Raw genomic sequence first — 24,069 nt, 5'->3', positions numbered from 1 at the left:
TCTTTAGGACTTATGTCGTCCTTTTTAGCATATAAAGTCCTCAAACTGGATCAATCTACTGGAGAATTTTTCAAAACATTCCTTTGCAAATCTGCCAGGGCAAGTGCAATGGACTTGTGTGAAAAAAATAGGACAGGTCCTGGATCCTAAGTAATATAAATGAGAATCTCCTCTGAACTGGAACCCACCCAGCTACTCTGCTCCTACCATTAATGTCTTCTCTTTCATATCATTTTTATTCACTGCATCACTTGAATGTCATCTAAGGAAAGAAGGATTGAATATGCAAGATTGGAAGTTTGTTGGATCATTGAAGAAAAGAAGAGGAATAGGACATGTCCCATGGAAAGTTGCAATAAGGACCAGTGAGAAAATATTTGCTATGAATGCCACCTATAAATCAGGAGAAAGTGTGTGAATATTTTAAGGGACAGATGGGAAGGAATATATGTGGAAAAAGGAAACAGTGAGGCAGTTGTAAAGTGATGTAACTGAGGTTCAGTGAACACACCTGGCCAAAGCAGATGGCAGAGCAGTTTCTGTAACATGTGGCACTCTTCTGACTAGGACATTATCAGAAGCATGACATAACATAATGCAGTCCTGTGTAGGCCTGGGAAGGAAACAGGGACTTGCTCAGCCCTGGTACCATTACACGTTGCCTCACAGTGTTCCATTACAAGAAAGAGTGGAAATTCATTAAAACACACGGTGGTCCAGAACATGCACAGAAGGCAGTCACAGAAAGAGTTACTTTTTATTGGGAGTAAAACTTTCTGTGTAATATAATATTTCCCAGCTTCACTACCAAAAGGGCAAGAGGAATCTAAATGGAAAATGTAACTGCATTCAGTGTGCCACACTTGTGTGCACATGCGCACAGACACTCACTCATTTTACACACAGAAAAGGGGGGGGAAAGGTTAACACTCGGGAAATATATAAAAAGCCTATTAGCAAGGGCTACTCAACATGTGTGGAAAAGTTGACAAATTCTGTAATAACGGTTCTATTTTATTAAGATTTTTTTTTATTTGAAAGCTGTTCCTTGGGTTTACTTAAGAGCATAAAAGAATCATTGCATTGGAGAGTATAAATGTTTCAAAACAGGGGCTATAATAAAAGATAAAGAGTATAAAGGATTGCATCCTGGACATACTCATTTTAGTATATACATTCTTACTGGCTTCAGCCATGGCAGTTTTAACTACACAGACATCCACTCTTCACACTGAATTACTGAGTCTTTTATCCTCTCTAGTTCATTTTACTCCCACATTGACAAAATCGGCTCAGGAGCAACAGGTTATGGGACTGCAATATTGGCAATCATAGCTCCATACTGTTCCATAAGCTCCCTACAATGTTTCCACTGCAGCATCATTTGCAATATCTGTAGATCTCTGGTTGATCATCACAACCCATTTTTACCATTTCTGCATCAAGTTATGTTTGGCAGCTGTGTCATTCCACCAGCTATTTTCTGAGCCCTGAAGTAGCCTGTGTATTTATTTAATTAACAAGGCTTTTTTTGCATTCAAATCATTTGGATGGAAAAGTTATGGTAGAATTAATAAAATTGAATACTTATAAGGCAGTGGAAGAGACTGTTAATCATGTTTTTCAGGTACAAGTGGCTAGGACATATACAGACAATTAAAAATCTTACATAGATTTTTCAGCATTCATCTGCTTTCCAATGCAACCCACATCCTCAAAGGCAAATAATTAATCTGAGCAGCAAACCACATAGCTTTAATGCAACTTTGCTATTGCTGGATAGAAAATTTCACAATTAACTGATTTACTGTCTCATAAAGTCCCAGAAGATTCCCAGGTATATGTGTATTTCATTGTTCATAGAGCTTTTTCTTTGACAGATTTGACTGGCAATGTAGTTTTCTGTAGTTTCATTGTTGCTTTCCAGTTCATGTTTGCAAATCTGTAGTCTCGCCTTTATTAGTAGATTTATGATAAACTTTTGTCCTGCATAAATCTAATATTCAAGTGTGTACAGTTTTATATAGCAATGACTGTACAAGTTTAGCAGACACACTTTCTTTGGATTTTATCTCTCATTCACTCATATACCCCATAATGCTCTACTTTCCACCAAAACTATGTTTAATGTTTCATTGAGATTCCTTTATGTGTTGAAATCTTTGTTACACAAGAGAGTTTCAGGCCAGTCATTAGTGAAAACCCTGAAGAAATACTGCATTGGTGCAGGACATATTTCAAGTGCCTTATCTATGGTGTTCTGTTGCTGAACGTGATCCTATCTCCTCGTTGGTTTGTTTCTGTTGTATTATCTTCCTGAGGAAAGGATAAAAATCATTTATATTTGCTAATGGCAAGGAAGCAAAGGTGGGGTACAAAATATAATAATTCAATATGCATCAATGCAGGGACAAGGGGGTTTTGGATTAGCAGAGTGCAGAAGCCTGAAGGCTCTTCTTTCAGGGTCCATTGTGGCAGCTGGAAGAAAACTAAAATTTCATATCTTCTCTCATCAAAGTCAAAAGCCTACTTACTTGTAAAGCTCTGTGTTATAAGAACTACATGCAACCTGACTGCTTACCCTTAAGACTGAAAAAAAGTCTCTTCTGCAAAGGGAATATTTGACATAAGAATAGACCTGCTGGCCGCCTTTACAAATAAAGCAAATAACTTTTCTCTGCTAAGAAAACTATTGCTGTGACCACCACAAATTGCACAATGAACTGTAGATAGGTGTGTCAAAATTGTTTTTATTCAAGATGAGATCTTTGCAACCCAGTTTAGGAGAATAGGTAATTGCTTTCCAGCCACTGAGATAATTATTTCACAGACTCTATTTTTTTCTAAATCCTCTAATCTAGAAAAGAATTTGAGCTTGTGAAGCATCATATTGTTTGGAAGACAACGTATGAAATAATAATACCAGTGAAGTCAGCAGCAAATATTTTCTTATGCTAGAGGTGCTTGACTAAGCCTGCTGTTGGTGTGCTGTTTGTCAAGAACACTTTAAGCAACTGATACCAAAAAATCCTCTTTGCCATCCTAAATACGTTTTCTGAATTGATGATAGTTTTCAAGCTACAAGTCATATTAAAAATCAAATGCACAATTAATCAGCAAATGGCATGTTCATTCCCTTTCCCCACCCTCTATCAGTGTAATTTTATTGATAAATTCCTTGGTTGCGTTTCTTTGCTGCATTTGTTTGCCATTGTTTTGCTTTCCTGACTTCATAGACAGAGGTGTAATAAGGGTTTTCACCATTTTTATTCAGAGCAGAGCACAGGAAATCGGGGATCAACTCCCTGTGCTCATCTCTGATCATTTTATCAATGCACTCTGTGTCACTATGGAACTGGTGGAGGAGGAAACACCGTGATATCTAAAACTGAAGGTCTTGGGCAAGCAGATGAGACAGAGGGGTTGGACTGAAGTTTGCTATAAGACTCCAAGTTGCAAACTGCTACAGCTCTGCATCTAGAATCCAATTAACTCCCACTGAAATCAGTGAAGGACTCTTGACAGTGGTCAAGTGACTGGTCATAAGTTCATCATATGTTTTGGTAATATTGTCCATACTAATTAATTAATCAATTAAGCTATAAGACTGACATAAGATTATTTTAACTGTTGTGACTTTACTCTGTTTCTGAATCAGAAGATCCAGTGAAAGTGTAGGTATCTGATACCATCTCATTAACATCATTTAATCCATGAAAATAACATTCTCTAAAGTACTACTGTGTTTTAGGAGCACATAGCCCATCTTCAAAATTATATTTAGATAGCTGAGAATGTAACTATGAAAACTGAGTCAAGATATCTCCATTATCTGAATGACTTGGAGTATATGTCTCTATTTTCTACTTTCTTAACTGCTTCAGTCTTATCTCACCACACTTTGTTTAGGTTTTTAGTCTACACTGAAATTAGTTATCTAGTCTCCCATGTCCAAAAACAAAGAAAGGCAAGAAAATCCAAGGGCATAAAATAGGTATTTAATATCGGAGACAAAAGACCTCTGGAAATAGATATCTTTCTCTGGTAATGACTGTGGAGGATTTGATCACTACCTTCAACCAGACAGTTAACTTCTACAACAGTAAAATTAGAGGACATGAAACTAAACCTTAGTGTATATGAGAAGACATAATTCAGACTTGAGTTTACCCATTTCCTGTTTTTCAAGTGATTTATATTACCTACCTAATGCCCCTTCAGCTGTGTTTGAGGAGAGTAATACATTTGCCTGAGAGGAAAGCAAGAACATTCCAAAATAGCACTGAATTCCTGAATAGGATTTTGCACAAAGTCCATATTTCCTATTGAAAAATCCTGTATTTCTATATTAATTCAATCTTTAATGAATTCTATTTTAATACACTTATTCTTGTAGGACATTTATACTGTATTTTGAGTCCATTTCTCACCTTAGAAATTTTGCAAAACGTGTTTGCAGATTGTTTTGCAGTTTCTTGAGGGATTAAATGAAACAAGATGAATTTCATTTTTATTTTGAGTCATAAATGGGATAAAAGTAGGTATGACTAGTGAATATATGGTATCTTTTGCATTCTTAGAAACCATTTTTGTCAGATTCCTCTGCACATGCCTGAAAGGAATTTAAAAAAAAATACCCTTTCATATTTAGACTCAATTTAAATTCAATGGAAGTCAATTTTTAGCTAACCAGTTAATGCATAAAAAACAGACATTCTGAGGCAGTCAACTGATATACCATCTTTTTACACTGGATTACTGCTATTTTTTTTGTTCACCTTGGACACTCCAAATATTAATGTCAACTTACACATATAATTCATTCCTCTTCATGTATTCCTGAATATTTTCTGTCATCACATATTTTAGGCCAAGAGTTTTCAAAGCACTCTGGTTTTCAACCCTGAATATTGCCCTCTAACATCACATTTCCAAGATTCTTTCCTTTGGTTATTTTCTACAGATAAACAGTTAACTTTTTATTTTTTGGACTTATGATTCTAAGCATCATCCCTCAGAGACTCTTTAGAAAGGTTTGAGTATTGCACATATGCTTAAATAATTAAATAGCCAAATAATGGTAAGGTTTCAAAGGGTAGATTTTGGTCAGAAAATATGGAGAATTTTGCTTCTTTTCTCTGAAGAAGTTCTCTGCATAGATAATAGATATCATAGATATCACCTCAGATATAAGGGCAGTCTGTCTACACACTTCTCCAAAGCTGCATATTCATTGATCCTTAAAGACAACCTAATAGATTAAACTGAGGAGTAGGGTGAAAACACAAGCAAGAAGAGTATCATTATACTTGGTCACGAAAAGTTTTTCACAGGAGAAGAAATGTTAGGATAAAGCATCCTCCTTCTGTGAAGTTTGTTACTTCAAAGAATTGATATTTAAAGCTGAGATGTCTGTTCGTGTTCCTCCTTATGTGAGTTGTAAGCCCAAATAGATCCAAATACATGTTTCACATTTAGCTGCCAGGCTCCTGGAAGCAGAGGTGATCATCCACTCTTCCTACTCTTCTCTATTCCCCTATAAAATTTAGGATTCACAGCATAACCTACAAGCAGTGTGACTGAGTAGTTTAATTTTTAAGGCTCTTCTCTAGTAGGCAGCTTCTTAGGCTCTGGTACTTTCTGTCAACTTTATGTATTTTGTGCGACAATTTTTTCGCAAACCAGCAGCATTTTTTCTGTGACCACTCAGAAAAATGTCTTTTCTCAGGCAAAGTGTGAGAAATGTAATGCTTAGCTCTGGCTTCTTGATTCTACTAGGGATTTGCCTAAAATTACCAGCAACAGTCTCATTACTGTGTAATGCCAAAGCTTTTCAACAGAACCTTAACCTAAATTAGGCATTAGCTGCCTCACTGAAATCATCTCAGCTGGATGATAAATTATTAATTCATTGAATGTTTAGGAAGTGTTTCAATGTGGGAATGGGCTGGATCACACTGCTGTGGGAGTTTAGGTATAGTGGCATATCCATAGGGAATGAGTACACTTGTGCCTCGACAATGCAAGTCTGGATCAAGAGAAGGGGCAACAGAGCCTCCTTTCTCCCCTTTTGAGCACTGCCATTCAGATATGGGATGAACTGGCAAGGGGAGGCTGCCCCCAGCAAAGGGGCACCGACTCCTGTCCTCCCCAACATGCCCAGAGGCTGCCAGAATTCCGGGTCTTCCAAGGTTGAGTTAAATCACTCCCCCATGTGCAGGCTGTGCCCTCACTGCTAGTCTTTGCCTTAACACTTTGGCTCTGGACAGAAACTTCAGTGCAGAGAGGTCAGAACTAAGCCAATTTGAACTTGAAACCAAATATTTAAATCCTGAGGGGATTCAGGGATGGGGAGGGGGGGGCAATGGGTTGAAATGACTGGTGTTGTATAAATACATGAAAACCCATAAAAAATATTTACAAGACACAGCTAATCTCAAGATAACATTCTTTTGGCCATTGTAAAACTGACTCATCAATATAATGGAGTATATTTTTGGTTACTTTATTTTAACTTTCTTTTTTACAGTTAATATTTACCAAGTCTCTGGGGACTAAATTACCTCACCCTTTTGCTTCAGGTCTACAGCTGCAGTCTCTTGCCTCACCATAGAAACGCCTGGAATGCAGCGTTGTGTTTCCTTTTCTGTCAGAAAAATAAGGGAAGCTGAAATAGCAACTGCCACCAAGACAGATAAATGCTTTTTGTAAGTTACTAATTAATAACTTAAAGCCACATTACTGAGTGGAATATAGGTGACTTTAAGGTACTTTAATACCCCAATAGGCAGTAAGTCAGCTGCAGTACCTGGTGTATCTTACTTGTTCTCAGAATATAAGTTCATTTGGGTGAGCCAGAACAACAACAGCTATAATTAATTTTTCATAATTAATCTGGAGAAGAACCGCTTGGCTTTTCAAAGCAGCTGGTCATTATAGGGAGATTTCATTTAAAAGTTCAACATACAACTTATAGAGCATTTGAATTTCAACTAGTTAAGTTGAGCCCCCAGACACTAAGGCATGGAAAATCTACAGTTCTTTTAGAAAATCTTGGCCCCTTTTTATTTCAAGAATTCTTAAGCAGAGTGAAAGCTGCATCTCTCTGAGCCAAGAACTATATCTTTTGAGCCACGCCAAGAAATGAGGTAGAAAAAGATGAAAAAACTTGTAGTCCCAGAGTTGATAGGACTTGGCTTTGAAATGGCTTCTGTGATCCTTGCCATTACAGTGCCATATGACTGGAAGGAACTACAAATACTGATATCTTTCCATAGTATACAATGACATCTTTTTGTTGCTTCTGTTACTATACATGAAAATCACAGCAACCAAAATGTATATTCTATATTTCTTGGAAAAATATTATTTTTATACTTTACATTTGAATACAGAAGTGTTACTGATTGCTATTTGCCTTTTGGCAACATTGCTATAACCTAAGCCTGACAAAGTATTACTTAGCTATGAAGACAAGACTTGGACACACAGTGAGTGTTGATATCAGAGCATAGAACCATGGAAAATGAGTTTCCTAGGAACATAAAACATTGCTCATTATTTACCTAGCCTCAGAGTTTAATATAGGGAAATGACATATATTACTGTATTAGATAATCTGTAACTGTTATAAGAGACTATTCTTATGTGGGTTGCTTGAAGCAAAAAAAAAAAAAAAAAGGGGAAAATTGTATTATCTATGACATTATTTCAGCCTATTTAGAATTAGGCCTATGCTTCTCTCCTGAGCAGACAATCTACAATCCTCAAAGCTATAGAGTCACAGTTAAATTGAAGAAGCACTCTAAATGATATTTGCATTAGAACTGTAGAATTTACCTTAGTCATAGCAGGGTCAACCCCTCAGTGTGCAGTGCACAGAATAAAGTCATGCAACTAAAGGTCTGCTGCTGTTCCCCTTACCTGTCAGAGGAATATCACTGTCAATGAACAAGAAACATCTGCTATTCCTGTAATTCTGCTTTGGAACCATTATTTCTAAGTCAGTATATAAACTTCAGTTGAAGGCAGACTGGACTGGCAGTTGCAGGGGTCCAAGAGTTGATTCACATTCTTGTCTCAAAAGCAGCAACATCTGTCTAGATGGAGCAAGATAGACAGCTGCAGGCAGCAAGTTATTCTAAATTTACTCGACTACATCATGCTTGTTAGAGTATTTTTTCAAATTTATTTATTTTTGTTCCAGGCAGAGTCTTTGGCTTTGCTTTTGAGTCATCTTAATCAAAGGCAACTCCAACAATGCAAATTCCTCTTTGTTATAGTGGTGGTAACTGTGGAGCAGTGAAGAAATGCATAAAGGCTTGTTATGAAAACTCTGCACCCTGGAAACCTTCAAGGTCAGGTTGGATGGGGCTCTGAGAAACCTGGTGTAGTTGAAGATGTCTCTGCTCCTTGCAGGGGCTTTGGACTAGATGACCTTTAAAGGTCCCTTCCAACCCAAACTATTCCGTGATTCTATGAATATTGGAAGAGCTCTTTTCAATAAATATGTATTTCTGAGCCACAATTGTCAATGGGACCATACTATCAGTATTCTTCATTTTCATCCACCATAAAAGATAGCACAGGACAGTGGTTTTGTGGGACAATGGGCTGGATCTCAACTTTTCATTGATGGAAGGAATAGTAAGGAGTTGCTCTAGCAAAACAACCTACTTAATATGTTATATTTTTATTCAGTTGGCTGGAACACGTAGAAGAGGAAGGAAGAACCAAAGCAAATATATTTACAGTACCAAACCAGGATCTCCTGCATAACATCAGTACAGTAACTTTAGATTTGCAAAGCAAATCAGAATGTATGTCAAAGAGGGATCATTTTAAAGTAACAATTTTATGGTAAGAAATGTCTCATTGCTTAAAGATAATAGCAAAAATGTAGGATCAACAAAGTAGAAGAGAATTTACTGCCCCTAATGTTCAAAACCTTGAATGTTTACAAACACATGTCAACAAATAAAGAGGTGAAGCAAGCACTCATATCAGCTTCTAATTCAGCTGGATCAGATCACTGTTTGCAGTCAGTAATAAACATCTCACATTGAACTTTACAGCCTCTGAAGCCGCCAGTACTGCCAACTGCTCCATAACTCACCTCACTCGCCATTGCTCACTTGCCAAAACTCTTAGAGCATTTCTTTTGTAACCTACCATATTTTAGCCTGGGGAAGGGCAGAAAGAAATCACACTATATGAAATAATATATCTTATTTTTACACAGTCCTGGACATTCTTATTTTAGACATAAAGCATATGATAGTATTTCAATTGGAACTGAAAGAAAAAAAACCAAACAAAACTAAACTAAACTATTCTGATTTCAATTCAAGCAGAACCTAATTTATACTTGATGCATGTCTATAAATAGATATCTGCTGTCTGAAGCTTTTTCTCATATTATTATTCACCAGCTAATCTTGATTTTCAAAATTCCATGGAATCATTCATCCCCATCACACCTCTCTGTGGTGCTTTTGTCTAATTATTCTAGGTAAAACATGTCAGATATTGGAAAAATTTATCCAAATAATTCAGAGGAAATGGAAAAGCCAAACACTGGAATAATATGGAGCTGGGTAACGCCACCATATTGCTCAATACTTGCACTGGATTGAAGTAATCTCATCACAAAAATAAAAGCATCACCTATTTCTAAACACATGTCTTGCTGTTTGGAAAACTCAGCACTAACTACTCTTAGTCAAACTCCTAGATTAGATCCTTAGGCCCAAAATGGGTTCTTACACGTTTTCAGATTCACTGATAGCTGTACAACACCTTCCTTGTGCAAACCCTTCATTTTCACTGGCATGTTTAGCTCACAAAAATGCACTGCTGGAATAGGTCTGGGATGCAAAAAGACTAACCCTATTTCTCTCTCTGATCTGCATTACATTGCACCCTTATCTTTATCCCTTGTGTCTCAGAATTACGAAAGAGACTTTGGTTACGTGAGCATTTTGCACTGAGCAATAGATAATATTTATCTTACAGATATGAGTTAATTAGATCAGAAGCACAGACACATTTCCTACACTGATTTTTGTAAGTTATCAGATTGAACAGGTAAATCAACATCCAGGATTTTCCCTATCAGAAAGTCATATCTTAATTCATTTTCACAAGGGAGTCAAGACAAGGATGATTTTGGAAGAAAGATGTAGAATACTGTTGAGAGGAGAACAAGGAAGGGGACTAAGATTAAAGAAATTGTATCTCTGAATTTCTTGACCTCTGCTGGCTAAGACTCCATTCTAAATATTTCATATTTGTTGCATTAGGGGCTCAGCATCCTCCTTTATGCCTTCTCTTCAATTTAATAATATAAATAAAATAAATAGATTAGAGGAAAAAAGAGAAAATATATGCAAGGCAGAGAAAGACAAGCTGGCTTAATGAAGGAACAAGATCAGAATAGATGGGGCCCTACCCATGGCAGAGGAGATAGAATAAGATGATATGTAAGGTCCCTTGCAACCCAAACCATTCCAGGATTCTATTCTATGAAGTAGAAAGGTGGCAACTTTCTCCAGATCCATCTCTAATAGATTTATGAGTTTCCTATATAACTTCCAGTCCTTTTTTTGGTCATTTTCTCACCTTCCAGAATTATTCACGACATATGTCAATAGATGTATAATAAGGAAAAAGGAATATATGCAAATCTTACCAGACAGAATGCCCAAGATGTAACCGATTTCAATGTGCATAGAATTTAATTAACATGACACTAAACAAGACATCTTTCAAATGTGCAAGTTTCATGCCTTTTTCTAGCTACCATTAAAAAAAGGTATATCAAACACATAGCAAGGTGAAAAATTACATGATTATTAACCCCATAGGGCTAAGTATAATAGTCTGTAGAAAATACAGGACCATGCTAGTTGGGCCTTTACCTGGAAATGGCTAACAAGTGATCTGCAGGTGACACTTAAACCCTGTAACTTCACCTCTGCCCATACTCTTCAGCACTATTTCAGGGAAGTTTCTTCAAAAAGATGACACGTTAAGTGAACATCAAATCCAGGTTTGTTTTTAACAGTCAGACCACTACTGTTATGCCTGCAACCACCAAGCAGGAGATCCTCTCTCCTTATGTGGTACCTGATACTTGAGACCAAGGGCATCACAAAGTAACAGCCAGTTAGCAGGTTTGGGGCACCCTAAACTCAGTTCCTCTCCTGAATATTTTTATTAGAAGTTTTCTCAAATTTGCCACATAGTAGTGTGGGTAATATATCCATAATTTAGCATACTCATCATCTTGGGGAAGATGAGGGTTACAATCTGAAATGCTTTGATTTAGAACAAGGAATCCACCTTTAATGCGAGTGCAATCAACAACTGCCTGCCAAATTTCAGGCATTAGACTTTATAAAGTTTCACATTTTTTAGGGAAGTAAAAAGTACATAGCCCTTTTGGCCTTACTGGGGTCTGTAGGAGCATCTCTATACCACGAAACAGTTGTGCCTTGGCAGCCAAAAGGGACTCAGTAGTCCTTGTGGGTCCTTTCCAACTCGGGATATTCTATGATTCTATGAAGTGAATAAAAATTCATTACCAAGTACCAAAGTATTTTTGTTAGCTACCAAGTTACTTTGTTATACAGTGCCCACTTGATTATCTCAGTCTATTGAGTTAAAGGATAAGCTTGTCGTTTCTTAATAATCACGACCTACAGCCCAAAGGTTTTAGCCTCATACCTCAAAAATAAAAAGCTAAAAAAGTTTTGAACACGGTTTAAAGTAACAGAGAGAGCAGTAAGGCTTTTTTAACACAGCAAAACATCCTTCCTCAAAAGAAGTAAAAGGGCGTATCAAATTCCTTGATACAAAGGAATTTGAGTGAAACCAGTTACTTTATATCAGTGGAGAATATGGTCCTGTCGAAGTCGAACAGATAGAACCTGATATGGAGAAAAACATTATACTTATGTACAGCAGGATGTCCAAGAAAAAGCTTTTACAGAGAAGGCAGTACCAATCCAGCTGATGCAATGAGCAGGAAACACTGGGTAGCAGAAAGTTGATCAAGTACATGTAAATTGGAAGACCTTTCCTTGGGCATTCGATTACACACAGAGTCCTGGGGAAAGTCCAGAACAAGAAATCTTCATGTGAATTGACAGGAAGGGGGAAAATGTGCCCCTTCCTGGAAGGCATGTCATTAAAGAGTGCCAGAACTTCCAGAAAAAGTAATAAAAGAGAGAAAAAATAAAAAAGGAGAGGAAAGAAAAATCACAAACAAATGCATTGTACAGCATTTTACTGTGTAGTAAAAGAATTGAAGAATGATACAGGTACGATGGGCCTTAACAAACGATTTATCAAGAGAACAAAATATGGCCACTCAGGAAAGTTCATGTGGTTGAGAAATGGCATAAGCTGCATTATGTCTACACTGGTATTTAATTCAAATTAAATAACCTACTTGAATGAAATATGAACTTTAGGTAGATTTCCTGAAAGATGCTGTGGAGGCAAGACCTAATATAAATACACCAGAGAAGAACAGCATTAGCATAGCAAAAGACACTACTTAGGCAGGTGGGTTTTGGGCCAAAACTTCATATTACAAAAGGCCAGTGTTGAAATACTGAAAAACAGGTAGTTTGTAGATGTCAGTTCTGGAAATAACAGGCTTAATGGGGGATACATATGTTTCTTTTTCTCCTCTCAGAGGAAGTGGGATCTCCCTGTATATTTTTTGCTGTTTGTGAAGTGCAAGTACATAACATCTTACAGACAGAGAGAGCCATCAGACAGCACACAGCAGTCACAGAGATGCTGAAAGCATAGCTACTACCCACAGAGCAGAGAGTGTCTGATTTCCATACTGTGCACTCCAGCTCTGTGCATTCAGTCAAAAGGAGATGACCCAGTACATATGTCAGTGAACATCTATTTATTTTGTGTCCTCTGCAGTGCTAATCACCAAGGGGCACATTCACTACTCAGACTTTCTACCAATGTATCCAGCTACAAATTCTTTACTACTGTCTTCACTAAGAAGGCATAAGCTGGAATTCCTGGTAAAATCAGCTAAACATTGGGATTGTCAGCTCTTTTTCTCAAAATGTGTACCATTTTTCTTAAAGGTTCTATTCTTGACAATGCATTAAAAAATGAGAATTTCATTCTGGTTATTTGTGGTTCTAGAAAATAATCTTGAATTTCATACAACAATTAGTTGGGAAGAGTCCAGTCTATAGAGGCGAATTAAAAAACCCCAAAATACATTATGGTGTTATTAAATTTTTGAGAGGCTGATGTGGAAAAAAAATAGCAAGCTTGTCATCTCCAGAAAAGAAAAAAAATTCATACTGAGGCCAAACAGAATTTAAAATTTGTGAATTTTATTAACAATCTATAATTTATCCTGAAAAAAAATGTAAACTACTTCTGCTCTTTCTTTCGAGAAAATATTTTATAAGTTTTTTAGCATGAAGATGCACTTACTCAGGCAAATATTCGGTGGATGAAGATGCCCCTTTCCATTTAGGCTACTGACTTTTTTATCTCTCCCTTTGAATAGGCTAGTTTTGGAGTCTTCATCTCTCAATTATATCAGGAAGAATAAAAGAATTTTAAGCAGTGAAACAGGCAAAGATGAAACTTCATCCTTAATACTTTTCTGTCCTTTTCCTCATAGTCATAACCAGTAAGTTCACACATAGAATCTTCTAAAGAATAGTAATAATAATAGGTAATATTTATAGAATGGACTTAAATATTTGCATTATCTGTTATAATGAAGCGATGGATGAATATCTGGGAGATTTTTCCTATTACTCTAAATTTTACAAAAATGTTTATACATGGAAAAATGTCTCTGCATAGTTTATTCTTTTCTTTCTGAAAGTGTATTACACAAAATATTTTGGTCGTATATTTCAGAGAGTTGCAGCTGCTATTAATCCATTCAGTTTGTCAGAAATTTACACTCTATGTAAAGATGCAACATTATCAATCAGTATATTATTACTTCAGATATCTACTCTAGTGTGTAGTCTACCTGAAATTATATTCATCATTGATACTTGCTGTTTTTTCCTTCGTGGAAAGAATGGAGTGAAAAATAAAAAGAGAGAAAAAGAAAGGACGGAAGGAAGGAAGGAAGAAAGAAAGAAAGAAAGAAAGAAAGAAAGAAAGAAAGAAAGAAAGAAAGAGAGAAAGAGAGAAAGAAAGAGAGAAAGAGAGAGAAAGAGAAGAGAAAGAAAGAAAGAAAGAAAGAAAGAAAGAAAGAAAGAAAGAAAGAAAGAAAGAAAGAAAGAAAGAAAGAAAGAAAGAAAGAAAGAAAGAAAGAAAGAAAGAAAGAAAGAAAGAAAGAAAGAAAGAAAGAAAGAAAGAAAGAAAGAAAGAAAGAAAGAAAGAAAGAAAGAAAGAAAGAAAGAAAGAAAGAAAGAAAGAAAGAAAGAAAAGAGTTTGTGAGGCAGAATAAGGAAGGATAGATAAAATAGATGTCTTCATTTTCAGACTAAGGCAAACTTTGTATGGGATGACAGAACTCCTCTCTTCAGTTAACATGCTGTCTAAAAGAACTTCATACCTCCAGCATTCCCATGGATTTCTGGTCAAATCACACTATTCATAAATGTAAGTTCAATGTTAATTTTTAATAAAATATAATTAGAATAGTTTTAATTTACAATGGCACTTTGAAGATTCAGGATCAAATTAACTTGAGATAAAGTGCATGCCATTTCATGATGACACTGGAAGTGTGCCTGGTCCTCATAATGGTGAATATTTTTCATCATGTTTAAAGCTTTATAATAACTGTCTGGTAAATCTGTTGTTTAGACTTCACTCAGCCTTTAAATGTGTGAAAAGACAAGCACTCAATAATGCCAATGAATGAGTTAAAAGTTCCACTCTTTGTTTTTCCTGAAGGAAAGCCTCAAAGAATTCAGTACAAATTATAGCTAAAGATTCCCATGGCTCACTCTCTCCTAGTGCTTAGCAACAAAAACATGGTGCCCCACATAGTTGCAGGGCCATCATGCCAATATACATAAAGAGTTAGGGGTGGGAGGGTTAAAGGAAAGATGTCAGTCATATTTTGGAGAAAAAATGATAGTAGTGGCTCACCAGAAAGTGTTATGGCTGACATTCTCCATCATTATCTTATTTCTTTGTATCATAGTCTGTAATTAGAGGCAGCTGATGTGCTGAGAAATATCTTTTCCACTAGTTCCAGAAAACAGGGAAGAACTTATTCAAAGCCTAGTCAGGTTTCCAAATCTTTTAAATCCCATGTGAATTTTCCCAAATATTTTATATTAAGAAAGATGGATAAGATTCTATCTGAATCCTACTTCTATGTTAAAAATGCATTTCTACTTTCATGCTTTTTTATTAGTCTCAAAAAAGCATATAGATGCCACTTGACAAGCGACATTGTGCTCATTTTGTGAAATCCTGAAACAGCAGAGGTACAACAATAAATTTATTTTATGTAGTACACGATTGAAAATTACTTTATTGACTTAGAATTATAGACATCTATTTTATGCTCCAGCTAGCTACAAGGTTACATCTTAGTTATGGGGTTTTTTCATCCATATTTAGGCATCTCTTTTGCTAGCACACCATTCTTATTTATATGGGTATAATATCATAACTGAAGCAACAGAAAAAGCTAGCTCAAGACACCTCAAAATCCCCTCTACTATAAGAGATGAGATTTATAGCTCCAGGGTGAGCTCACATAAACACAATTACCATATGAACTGTCTGAGATGTAGATAGCATTGCCTAGGGCAATTATCAAGGGTCTCCTTACCTTTTCTTTATCATGTCCCCTACTGTATCATGTCTCACGAATAATGAGACCACAGCAATCCCTGCAGAGCCATTGAGACAAGAAAATAATAGAAGCAGAAAGGATTGGTTAATCCTTTCTGTAAGTTAAAAGTTTTGCAATTTGGCACAGACTTTACAGGCAATGATATAATGAATTTTGTACTTACATGATACATGATCTAAAAGGAAGTCCAAAAGTTAAGAGTATACATCTTTTGTGAGTCAGGTTTAAATTCCCAGGACTTACAAGGAATGAAGAGTGAACAGCCTGACTACTGAAATATGAAACTTAGCATTATTATCATGCATATCCATCACTTTTGTTTGTTAACCTATCTGGAATAAGAGTATTTGGAGGGAGAGCCATGGTGAGCATCTGGCATGCACTAGAGTAGCTGAGACATCTTCAAAAGGACTATATTTTAAGGAATTAATTCCAACAAGGATGAACTGGAATGGACTCTTAAAATATAATTCAATCATTAAGTGACTAATTTAACAAAACATGTGGAGTCTGTTTATGCCCTTAAGAAGCACTGATTTTATTATACCAAGGTTTAAACATAGTTCTGAGCCATGAGGACTCAATACATCAGATCAACCCTCTAACAGCTGGAAGCTGACACATGCAAATTTTTATCAGCTGCAGAGTTTTTCCAGTGTGTTTAGGTTTGGGCCCATGAGTTGCTCTTCATCTTTCAAGTGCCAGTTAATGCTCACAGAAGTCACTAAGAGCAGAGAGCACACATGCCATGCAGGACCTCACTGCCTCAGTCACCCTCCATTTACACAACAATGCCCTTTGCACATCTGCATAGGTCATTTATTTAATGGGGTCAGTCAGCTGATTAACAGGGTAGAAATCACTTCACATTGTAAAAGATCATCCTACATATGAATTAAACCCTAATTAAACAAGTTGCACCCAGTTCACATGGTTTTCACAACAAGCCATCAGAGGCTTTGTTTTTAAATGGAACTAAACGACTGCGTAGGAAAAGGAGCATGTGTGGGGAAATTATGACATAGAATGAACAACCTTACCTCTTTGGCCCTCAGGGTTTCAGACCTGCCAGTCTACTAGATAGATGTCATGTTGCAAGTCTCTGCTCACCCTATGGCTCTCCTCTTGGACTCAGCTCATGTGTAGGAACATAAGAGAACATGTCTTGCCACAGGACCTATTCCTAGAAATATTTCACTCTCATCCTCCACAAAGATATCATGAAAGGTCCAAACAACCATACCAGCAATTCATATGTCAAAACTCTTCTCATAGTCTTTTGAAAATAATCTCCTGAGAGAACCATTCACTGGTTATTCATTCGTAACCAATGTTATTAGTGAAGTATTATACACTGCCTATTTGAGACGACACAATTTTGTGTGTAATCTTTTATGAATAACAGTTATTCCTCTTTAGCTTGCTGTTCGGGGACCCATAAAAAATCCATATGTGGGATTTAAGTCAACTCAAAGCCAAAATTTTGCAACATTTTCTGAGTGATCAGACAAATTAAAATATTTAATTTGGGTTTGGAAAAGAGAAGTCAGAACAAAATAATGTGGCCAAGTTCTGCCCAGCTACAAATTCCCATTGCATTCAAGCCTCTTTAAATAAAAATGTGGGATTGGATTCATCTTTAGCACTAAGGAAGTCATTGTTCCTCTGCTTACTCAGTGAAACAGCAATACTATGATACTACAGCCTCAGAAGACTCACTACCTGTGCATGTCATAGGAAAGGATACAGCAGATGAAAACATCTGCTGTTTCTGAATTCCTCAAGTTGTTTAAAAGGAACTGGAACTGCTAATATTTAAAATTATAAACATATGAACATAACACTACCCACTTTTATGGCTAGAAATGTCAAGCTGAAGTTTTTAAATCTACATTCTCCAAATACAACATTTTATTAGTAAAATCATTATAACTAGGCAAAGCCAGCTGCTTGTCAATGACTGCTGATCCAACTGAGAAGGAATTCCACTGAATCTGTTTAGGACAATAAATTAGAATCTAAAATAAAAAAAATCTTACAGAATACATTAACAAGTGTTCCTAAATGATCAGTTGGACAAAAGCATACAGAAATCAGTGTCCATTTGACCATGAGGAGGAGCAAATGAAATCACTTATATTGTAAAGAAAAACACCAACAGGGCAAGGACAAGAATGATAATACACAGATGTATAGAACAGGGCTAAGGGAAAGGACAGAGATGTCAAGTACATCTGAGAGAGATAGTCTGCTGCTACATAGGACAAGCTGGTAGTATAGGAGAGCAGGTGTCACTTGCAGGGGACCTAAAGAAAGGAGAGATACCTGCAGGGTAAGAGTAGAATGTGTGTATGTGTGGAGAGAGAGAGAACTACAAGTGCTGGGAACGATACTGGGTGGTGGAAAGAGTTGGCTGTTAATCCTAAAATAATGCTTCTCTTATTCACTGGAATGGGGCAAATATGACATAGGTTTTAATGTAGCATTTTTATTTCATCTATGCCTGAAGGCAGAATTTGAGCCTGACTGCATGGAGGCACTCAACAAAACACTTTAAAAATGGCCTGTGTCTCAGAAAAAATAAAGCCTGTTAAAGCCTGCTGTTCTCAAATAAAATTCTGAGCAATGACAAATAGTATTGTGATCAAAATGTTGGTTTTTTAAAAGTCTGTATATCTTTTCTGAATGTAACCAAACCTTTTACAAAATTTCAGTCCACCACAATTATAACCACTTTTTCAAAGAATCCTCACAGAACCACAACGCTTTCAGCAGATATGCAACTTATCCAAGTACATGCAAACAGAGAAGCAGAGTGGAACAGAAGAAATCACTCAGTAAAACTCCCTATATTAATACTGGGACAAAAATTTATTAAAATCCTAGGAAACTGTAATCCTATCACCAAAATTTTCTTAGCTAAACTAGGTATCTAAGTCTCTAGCTTCTTTATAAGTTATGTGGTAGCAATGAAAGGAAAATCCCAGCCCTACCTAAGTTAGAATTCATCTTCAAAACCCTGGTGAAATCAAGCTTTTGTTCCTAGGCTTCCTCCTTGGCTGCTTCTTGTGATCAGCCTTGAAAGTTTCTAGAGCTCTGGTTATCTTTCCTGGGTTTAATCCAATCCTGATGGAAGCTGAGAGGAGTCTTTGTCCTGTTCCTCCCCCACATCCTATCCCAAGGGACTCTCTAACCTGGACTCAAGCTAAGCTACACCAATGCAAGCCATTGACAGAAGTTTTTTATACCTGAATTTAAATTACCTACTCTGTGCAGTGCATCATGATGAGCAAATATGTTAAGGAACCAGAGCCAGACAAATTCTCAACCTAAATATATTAACTATATTTGTCTGAGATGGGTTTTAACTGTACAGAAGAGGAGGCAGCTGTCTCTCTCTCACACATACCAGTTTGCTTTCTTTCTGCTTTGAGTGGTTAGACATAAGGCTTCATCAGCAGTCTATGTGACCATAAAACACTGACTAGAAATTGGAATAGATGTGTAGGATCTCTTTCATTCTGGCAGTGGAGCTATAGCAGCATGGCACATGTTCCCCCTTGTCTTCTTCTCGCATTGTCACACCAGACCAGCAGAGATTTCATACAAAGTACTTATATTAAACAAATTTCCACAGATATCAACAAAGGAAATTTAATTAAACTTCATTGGTTATATACAGCAATGCCTTTTAGAATTTTGCACTGAAATATCTGAAAGACAAAATCTTGGTTAAAAAGTCAAGTGTTTCTTCCTGTTTATGTTTGTTTTTTTTCCCTGGAGTTTTATCTTGAACAATATTTATCTAGAAACCATGCAATTTTTTTGCTCAAGTTCCTGAATTGTCTTGAACCTAACCCAGCTTGTTATGAGCATTAGAATAGAAATCCAGCTGGGCAAAACCTTGATGTACAGTAATATGAGGTCATATTCCCAGCAACTCAGTTCATCTAGTCAGTAGTCTGCTTTTGAAAGGGTGGTTGCATGCCTTTCAAGGGTAAGCATTTAGAATTTTATTCAGTCTATAGCAACAGATTCTGCAGAGAGTTTGTAATTCATGTAGCTTTTCCCTCTGGCAAGATCCTCCCTGATATTTGGTAGACCAGACACACATTTCAATCTACCTTACTTCCTTGAAGGCAACTGATAACATCCTGTCTTCCTTAGGTGGATAATGAATGTGACTATATATGCTTATATTCTTGGTAGTGCACGATAAAAACTTTCATGTGTCCATAATGATTGATCTTGACTAGATGAATTTACAGTGTTTTGCTTTCTAAATTCTCTGGCCAAGACTTGCATCTGTGCCAGTCACCTGCAATGCCTGGTATCCATATGATCAGCTTCTCTAGTGTCACCCTGTTGTAAATTGTGGAAATAATGGAAAGCATTTCAAATTACTTCCTTTAGCCAATACTACAAACATGGCCTACTGTTTTCAATAGCTATAGCAACTGATATTATTCCTCCTGTAAAGAAGTAATTTTATTCTTGTTTTGTCTTACCTTTCCCCAGAACATTCTTATTAAATTCATATAAGCATCCCTCTGTAGCAGGCTGATTAAAAGAGAACTGCATTTCATCCTGAGCTCATGTGCAAATATTTCCTCAGTTAACACATCTCTCCATTCCCAGTAGGATTAGATCATTGTATGTCTAATATTTCATAAGAATTTGCTGCTGGTTTGATAAATTGAAAAGATGGCATCTTCTTTACCACAAAGTCCTCTGCCCCACCAAAAGAAAAAAAATGGCCATACTGTAATAAATAATAAATATACAGTACAGCTTCCTAAGACAGATTCCAAGAATTTTATGTGCTGTAATTTAATCCTAGGAAAACCAGAGGATATTAAATGAACTAAACTGTCTTAGCCAGAAATCTCTGATTTGGGCTGCTCTTTGATGTTTATATCTGAAAGTCTTTGATGTCTTAAAATTGTTTCAGAAATTAGAAAAAAATCTTGACTTTGTAAATCATTTTGTGATTATATAAATGACAATATGATGATGAATGGCATAGAATTTACAAAAATGAATCATTTCTCTGAATATTCAGTTAATCAAAGAGCTAAGACTGTCTAGTATGAGCTCCTAGTGCTTTAAAGATCCTTTGGCTTTCCAGATGCACAATGAAACAAAAATAGTGTAGCCTTATTATGAGCACCTTTCCACATCTGCAATCCTGTTATACAATAAACTCTTGTTCTTTTGTAGCGAGATTGCACTGGTTCTTTTTTCCCCTTCTTTTTTATTATTAATTTGAAACATGTGGTGAGAGGGTAATCCAGTAAGCCATAGGCATTTCATATCAGGGCTTTCATGCAATCACATGTAACTTCAACCATCTGGGTGGAAGGACAGATAGAACCTGCTTTATATCGATAGGCTGTGAATGATAGCAAGGAGCAGAAAGAGTACAGTTCTAATGAATATTATATATTTACTTCTACAAACATAGGCTCGTTGATGAAATAAACTGGCTTTGCTATTAAATAAAATAGCAAGCACTAGGCAATGTTTGTTGCATTTGCAGCATTTTAAATTTATAACTTTGTAAGTGGATGCAAATGGGCACATATGAAAAATAAAAGAGAACAAGTTGCATGCATATACATGCATAAAAAGAGACATTTCTACCAGCAATGTATTTTTCTGATAGGTAAATAAATGCAGTTTTTAAATTCACCGAACATAGTGATTAGGTAGACAATTAAAAGCTAATAATTTAGAAACCAGATGTCTGCTTTCATTTTGAGCAAAGAGAAAGCATTTTCTCTGAAAACACATTCACTTATTGTTTATTTTCAAAGTGAACTTTAAAATTAAATTACAGTGTTTGGAAGAAAAAAAATTAAATAGCCATCTGAAAGAAATAGAATCTATTTCTAATTTTACCTTTTTGATGTCAGAAGATATCCTAGAGGAAAGCCTTAGGGATAGAAATTCTTCTCAGACGTACAGTAAAGGCATGCAATTTTTTAAGATGCATTATCCTGTATCAAAGTTTTTTGAAAACCTGATAAAAATTTAAGAGTTCGTGCATCTAAAAGATTAAAACCAACAACCAATGCAAACAGTTAAAATTATTTACAGTCCTGTGAAATCCAAACTGCACACATGTGGAGTACTCTGTATGTTGTAAAAACTGCAGTTCAGTCTGGAATTCCATACAATAGAAGTTGAGAGAAAAATATATGACACGCAATATCTTTGCCTGTACAGTACAAATTAGTGAGTTTCTACTCTGTGTTTCATTAACATATTGTCTAATCATTAAGACAATTCTTTGCTGATGCTTTCTATTAATGTGGAATTCTGTTCTCTACAAGTGACAGAATAGGAACAAATTCCAAGGTAAGAAACTGAGCACTGAGCACATAAGTTTTTTAGATAGTTAATCGTTTAACTGATTGTTTGTTGTTGCTGCTGCTTGCATGTGTGTAGTGAGCATAATAAGCAGTCCCTAGGCATTCAATACTTCATTTTGAAGAAGAACTAAAGTCATAAACTTATGACTTAATAAGTTCTTATCACACTTGAAGTGAATGGCACTGCTTTTGTATGGATATCTAAGGACACAAATAAGTGGTTTGCCTTTTTTGTACTAAAAAGGTCAGACCTATTTTATCAGAATATTCTGCTATATTTCATGTGTATTTCCTCAGATGCCATGAACAAAAATAAATTCAAGAGTTTTTATTTTAACCTAAACAAACACTTCTGCAGAAACTTTTTCAGAAACTGAGGACAAGAGGACTTGCTTTACACTCCTGTGGGGAAGAAACGTCCTCTTTCAAAGGAAAAAGACAATGGGATTCAGAACACCAGATTCCAAGGATCATAATCATAGAAATGCTGTTTGCAGGGGATATTTGGAGATCTCTCCCACAAAAAGTTTACTTTTGCTAGCTAGCACTAGTTCAGGTAAGACATATCTTAGTGCTACCCTGCCTAGGAAGCTCAAAATTGAAGATTTCCCATCCTCTTTGGGCAGTCTGTTTCAGTGTTGTACTACCTATCTGCCAAAATTAGGAGGTTTTTGTCATCTTTGTATCGCCCCTTCTAATATTAGTTTCAGGTTACTAGGTTGCTCCCATGCCCTGCCTAATATAGTCCAAGACTTGGTCTACCTTCTTTGCAGTTTGCAGTACTGGTTTACATTCCACATGTAGTCCATCACAACCTTGTTATTTCCCAACCTGTATGGGTACATGAGAGTGTTCTGACCCAGATTCAGGATCCTCATGATGTTTTTGTTGGTCCAGTTCTCAAGAATACTTTGGATTAAAATTTTCCAACTCTTCATGTCAATCATTCTTCCGTGTTAGTAATATCTGCAGATTTACCTGAGGACATATTCTGTGTCACCATCTAAGCTGTTGATGGAAAAGCTGAACAATGAGTCCCAGTACCAAACCACAGGGTACTTTGTTTATTACCAGCTGGAACTCAAAGCATTGATTCTACTACACTTTTACTGTGGAGGTAGAACCAATTTGCAATGTATTTAACAAACTGTTCTTTCAGCCCATACATCCTCAGATTCAGAGAGAATCCTTTTGGAGATAGTGCCAAAAGCCATCCTGATGACCGCATATCCACTGTTTTCCTCCTGCCTGCTCAATATGCCCTCTATGACAGCAGGCAAGCAGGCTGGTCAAGTCTGAACTAGTTATTCCTGATTGCTTTCATGTGTTTGAGGATGGATTCCAAAGGGGTATGCTTCACAGTCTTTACAGGGATTGATAGGCCCTCAAATTCCCCAAGTCCTCCTTTCTTTTTTCCTAGAGATAGACGTAGTGTTAGCCATTTTTGGTAGCAAGGGATTTCCCTGATAACCACAGGATTTTTTCAGAGACTGTTACATTGCAATCTCTGCAGCCAGCTCTTCCAGTGGCCTTGGATGAATGTTATTCATCTCCACTTTCTATAAATTTCTGTCAGTGATACTTACGCTGTTTCTACTGCATTATTTGGTTTCCATCACTTCACCAAATTACATTGGTCAACGCAGAGGTATGAGATCAGGCAATGCCTCTGAAAACCAAGACAAAACCCACAAAGTCGACTTCGACTTCTTCTGTATCATTTCTCAGTAGCTTTTTTACCTCAAAAAAACTCGCATTTTTCCTTAACTTTACTTTGCAACTAACTTCAGAGTCTTGTTCCATCACCTTTTATGTCCCTACCTACTTTTAGCTCAGACTAGATATTGGTCTGCCCATGGTCTC

General features: G+C 36.4%; 1 long non-coding RNA gene across 1 annotated transcript in view; it reads left to right on the top strand.

Moving 5' to 3' along the window:
- The window catches only part of LOC148225131 (uncharacterized), a 98,352-nt gene that overhangs the window by 45,578 nt on the left and 28,705 nt on the right, over window positions 1-24,069 (top strand). The window lies entirely within an intron of this gene.

Source organism: Sturnus vulgaris, chromosome 1, assembly GCF_052056855.1.
Source record: "Sturnus vulgaris isolate bStuVul1 chromosome 1, bStuVul1.hap1, whole genome shotgun sequence".
NCBI classification, from domain to species: Eukaryota; Metazoa; Chordata; class Aves; order Passeriformes; family Sturnidae; genus Sturnus; species Sturnus vulgaris.
Note: the sequence above shows the minus strand (reverse complement) of the source record. Positions and strands in the feature narration are given on the sequence as shown.